Source organism: Mesitornis unicolor, unplaced genomic scaffold, assembly GCF_000695765.1.
Source record: "Mesitornis unicolor isolate BGI_N332 unplaced genomic scaffold, ASM69576v1 scaffold4960, whole genome shotgun sequence".
NCBI classification, from domain to species: Eukaryota; Metazoa; Chordata; class Aves; order Mesitornithiformes; family Mesitornithidae; genus Mesitornis; species Mesitornis unicolor.
In genome coordinates, this window is record NW_010160139.1 from 32,197 (window position 1) to 37,989 (window position 5,793).

Consider the following 5,793-nt stretch of genomic DNA (forward strand, 5'->3'; position numbering starts at 1 on the left):
CTGAAAAGGAAAGATAGAAATAACAGTTCATTTCGAGACATGGGAAATCAAAGTTTCATACCCAGATGACTCTCCTGCTTCAAAGCCGCCTAATCCTATGTAGTGTGCCAGACCTTTTTATAGAGTGCAGGAAGGCTATGCAGAAAAAAAACCCAAAAGCAGTATCAGGGTGAAGCTACAATTACTGATTTGCTGACTCTCAGTATTTGCAAACTGCAGGGATGCACGACGCTGCTCCTTGGTGAATCCAGGCAGAATAACACCCTCCTACCTACAAGGATCTGTCTAGGATAACAGCTGCTTACTGGGTCTATTCAGTGCACAGTGGCTAAAATTCTGTTTTTAATTTTTTTTCTTTCTTAGGTTCTGGAGTCTCTTTTATAAATGTAACTTCATTGGTGTCAGCAGTTACACCATCTCCACAAATATCACCATTTAATCCAAGCTGCATGGAGGAAGACCAGCTGCACTGGCTGCAGAGAGCGGCAAGCGGACGTAACGTCAGTGTCACTCCTGTGCTTATTTCCAATTACAGCACTATAAATACTTCTGTTTTGCTTTAAAATGGCATTTAGAACAGTCTTGTTTGATCAATAAGATAAACCTTGCTGCTCTGTGAAGGTAAAGAACAACATCTATCTCCCCAGCAGCCTCCCTGCATCCCTGTACAAATGCCTGGTGGTACTGTGCTCTTTACCACCACTTGGCTAAGGCATTAGACTATCCTGGCTGGAATTAAAGGTTTCTTTTATACCCATCCAACAAGCAGTTCTTTCTTAACCATTACAAACAGATATTATGACTGTCTCCTTCCTGAGCTACAAGCTTTATTCTCCCCCCATGTGCAGCCAGAGGCAGAGCCCTTGCTAGCAGTGACAAGTGTTAACCCAGCCTTTGGGTGGGCATTACAGCCCACAGGATCTGCTGCTTCTCTGATGGACAGTTCCTGCAGTAAGAAAAACCTTTTAGGATAGTTCACGTTTCCTGGAAAGAGCCTCCAAATTTTCTCATCTCTCCTAGGCTACTGTGAAAGCAAAGGGGAAAAAGTTGCTCACAGCTGCGGTGCAGCTGGGGAGGGCAGGACCAGCATGCACATAAGGTGACCTGCGTGACATTAAGTGGGAAGTGGGCTAATTATGGGCTAGAACATCCGACCTTGCCCTTCCTGCTCCCAGTACCACCCTGCTGCTTGTGCTGGCCCAAACACCCCCATTTAATGGAGAACACTCAGTGGCCTCTTGGAGCTCTGCCTTCACAGCTGAGTCACCGCACAAGAGGATGCGATGAACGTGTCCCACTCTGAGAAACTCCCTTCCTGTGTTTTATCTGAGCTCTGTCCCTCCACCTGTCCTGCTAATCCCTGTAGAAGGCAGTCCCAATGTTTCAAGTTTTGCAATCTTTGAAAAATTAATTTACACAGCAGGCTGTGTCAACTTTAGAAACCAGCTGTGATTTTCAAGGTGAGAGAGAATCTGCTCCTTCTTTCTCTCAAGAGATGGCCTCAGCGCTCAAGAAATTTAATCTGATCTAAATCAGTCTGGACTCCAACAACGAGCATGGGTTACCAAAACCACTTTGAGCAGCAAGTCTTTCTGAACCAAGCTCATAGTGTTGCGATGGATGAGCCAACAGATGTGAGGGTCTGTAACATCCAAAAAGGGGCTAATGGCTAGCAGCTGGAACTAGCCCAAAAGCGGGACTCCCCCAGGCCACACAGTTTCGATTTGAAGGGGGTGCATGTCCCCTGCTGGGCCCCATGTCCTCCACGGAGGATGAATTAATGTCTGTGCAGTGCTCTGAGAACACAATGTCCCCTAAAAGCCCTGCACGTTATCACGTTCCCTCCAGCAAAGTGGCTGTAAGACACTACTGATTCACAGCAGCATTTCACCATAACCACCTCATGCAACGCTCCATGAAAGGCTCTGTCTTTGAGCGGCAGGACACAGTGTGCAGGACAGGGCTGCCACGGACCGACCCTTCGCACAGCGCCTCGTGTGAGGCTGTGTCTCAGGCCAACGGCGTGCAATGACAGCCAGGTGAAACGAGGTGGCTGCAGCCCTTTCCACTCACTGCTCCTGTCAATTCAACTGCCCAGAAACCCCCTGCTGCAAACATATGTCCTGGCTCAAAAAGTCCCCAGGTTCCCATTGCAGCCAACCGCACCTCTGAAGCGGCAGGTAGCTTAGATACCTAACATTAAGCCATATAAATAACTTTTTTTTTTTGCATAGATACTCTTGACTGCATACAGCTGGGTGGAGAGATGATGTATAATTAAAGCTAACTTTAAAAAAAGAAAAGAGGGAGAGGAGGAAAATGCAGCTACTTATGTGCCTGAAAGCAAAATATTTAAAAATAATCCAGGTCTAAATAGCTGGGTTTGGAATGCTAACACCGAGCTATTTTCTGCCCTTGTTCCCAGAAAGGCCGTCTCAGCTCTCCACCTCTGGAACTCCTCGTAAGTGCCTTGGAGCAAAAGCAGACCCGTGGGATACTCTCCCCAACAAGCAGTGACTCAGTGAGGCTGAGCCAATCGTGCAGGAAGGTGTTCAGAAACACTGGGTCCATCCAGTGCAAAGCAGCCTGGGGAAGAAGTTACAAACATAAAGCATCTGTCCATCCAGCTCTTACGCCGTGCTCTAGTGCTGGAGACTCGTCGTGACAGGGTAACAAAAAGGCTGCATTCAGCACCATTTTGTCTCAGCAGTCCTGCAAGCCACATCAGTGGAGAGCTGCCAGCCAGCTCACACTGTGTCGGTGCAAAACGTCTCCAGACACTAGAGCAAGAGCAGGCTGTAGACTGGGTCACACATACCTGAATAGAACTTCTTTCAACTGCTGCTATATTTAATATGCAGAGAAACCAATGTTCTGATGCTTCCCTCACCTATTATTTCACACTATTCAACCACAGGGTAATTGACCAAATTATTGGGCTGATGCTCTCTTGTTACCACACTTACTTAAGCCACTGGCTTGATGGCAAGAATGGATGCTTTGTTTAACTGGGAACAGCCACTGGGCAATAACAAAGGAAAAGACTTTTCTCAAGTCCGTAACTTGCTCTGGCTCTTCTCTTACATATCTTAACACAAGCCTGCAGCAGCTCATCTCTTTTTGACCACAATCTGAGTAAGTTCCTCTTAACTGGGCCCTTTTTTGGCAGAAGGCCTCCAGTGCCCAAAGCTCCCTGAGAAGCAGCAGTGATGATGTGTCTGTCACACACAACCACAGCCACACAACACCCCATGCCACCAACATCCCAGCCTGCTTTTCAAAGATCATTCAACATCGCACTGCTCCAGCTCACAGGCACAGACCCTTCCTGCATCTGACCCTTATCCAGACAGGCTCTCATGCCACCCCCATGTTCATGGGCTTCACTCCAACTGGAAGCTGAAAGCAGTAGAGTCAGTGTGTTATATGGTGTGCATGCAGTCCAACTTACTTCTCCTTCATTTTGGGTAAACGAGAAGAATTGTTGGCCTGCAGTTCACTCCCTGAGATTGCACCATCTTACATTGCCATAACACTTCTTCAGAGAAAGGCTGAGATGGACAGACTTGGTCTACGAGATTTTAACTCATTATGCAGTGCAAAGTGCAGCACAAAATAATAGAAAATGATGTTTTTATATAATCTGGGGTTTTTTTTAATACATCAGACACTTTTTTCCTTGGTGGGAGAAAATGTATTAAGATTCACTCACTATTAAGATTCTATAATACACTTGAAATATTTGGCTTGGTTTCTCAAAGTTATCTCTGTATGCACCCACATCTGTATCTATCCTGTTTTGTTCTCCTTCCCTCCCTATGCCTTTTGTACCATCAGCAAAAGTCAAGGAAAACCAGCAGGTGTTAGAAAACTTGAAAATTTCAGCTTTTAAAAGTTATGTGAAAATCAATGGCTAAAGAAAGGAGGGAAACTATATTGTTGGGCTCTGAAAGGAGGTCAGTACTACGAACCCAGACATCACCAAATGTCAGGAAATCCAACATAAGCCACAAATTCCTAAGAAAGTGAGGCTTCATCAGCTCACTTACTCTGAGAGCTACTTGTTCTATCTGTCCGTAAGAGTCTGCCTGCTCAAGCTGGCTTCAAATGACGTAAAGCGTGAGGTTTGTCAGGGATGCTCAACAGTAGACACCAGGGGCAACTTTCCAAAGGGACGTAACAGAAAGGTGGGAAGCGTGTTCAGTGTTTTTCACAACAGGGCCCTTTCGACACCTAAATAACCCAGCCTCTGCTCATAATCACCTGCGTGACACAGAAGGGTGTGAAGGGTGCCAAGAATGTAGCCTTTTACTAAATCTACTTGTATATTCTCAATGCATGATTATCTAGAAAACATACAGAAATTCACTGATGATAAAGTATCTGGTAAGCAATAAGCAACCATAGAAGACACACTTCTAGACATGAGTGGCTTTGAGTCTCAAATCTCACTGCTCCTGCGCTCCTGTCAAATCTGGCAGATGAGACAGAAAATTGTCTAAGAAAGGCTCATGTCTTGATTTGAAGACATCAACTGACGCAGAACCCAGAAGCTCTCTCAGGTAGCTAACCTCATTGAGAAAAGTCTTCAGTGTAGCTCTTGCATTAATTTATCCGGTTGTTAGTCCTGGAAGATTAAAGCACTCTGAAGTTTGTAGCTCAGGTCATTTCTGGCCTTCTACTCTGTGCTCCTGATCATAATAATGAAGGAAACCTAATACAGAGGGTACTGACAGAGCCAATAAAACACAGTATTTTTCAGGATTGCTCCTTTTGCGTTGACAGCTCTCTAAGCAGTAATGCGTTATTAAACGTGGGCTGTTCACTGGAGCTTACATAGGAATAAATAATTGAGCAGCAAGAAATGAAGTTTTTGCTAACCCTGTCTTTGAGACCACTTTTTCTTTTAGAAACTAGAAATACAGCAGATGAAAAGTCTGTGTCAAACCCCATGAAACAATGGGACAACGAAAGTGGGGAACTTAGCAGGGTGAAATTACCTAACAGGACTTACACTCCCAAGTGGCTTCAGGAAGAGCCAAGGAAAGAGCAACGGGGCAACAATAGTGATTTTATCAGCAAGCCTTGTGGCTGCCATTAAAGCAAATGGGAGTTGCCAGCACTCTCCTCTTCTGGCACCAGACCCACTTTGGGTGAAGGCAGCGACTAATACATTTACAGATGATCAGTACAGGTGCAGAGATGCCTTTCACATGGCTGCACGGGGCTCCAGGCTTCTGGGGATGGAATTTTCCTGGCTCCATCTTCAAATTTCCTAAGTTTCTAATATATAATTACCACACAGCTAAATGTTATGCAGACATTATGCTGTCCCTACCCTCTGCAAACTGGTGGGTAGGTTGGTTTGCTTACTCTCATTTCCAGTATTTTAAAATAGATTGAAAATATGCACATCTCTATGAATAGTTAATTAGGGGGTTAATACACTCCAGAAAGCTGTGCTAGTTAGGGGGCTCTTAATTTATTCAAGTCTCATTTCAAACAACCTTCTCTTTTTTCTGGTCACTACATATTTCCCAGAAACCAAATTAAAACATATTTTGTATTCACAGCAGTCATTCACTCCAGAATCTACATCAATAAGGAAAATTAAATCTAAAGGTACTGACATTCCCTGATTCAATTAACCCTGAGGACGTAAAAATTTCATTAATGAAAAGAGAAGGCAAATTGTTAGCAGACACATTTCTAGAGATTACGGTCCTGAGTATTCACAAGGAAAAACTGCAACACAGATCCTCAACAAGGGTAAGTTGTTATTTCAGTGGTGCG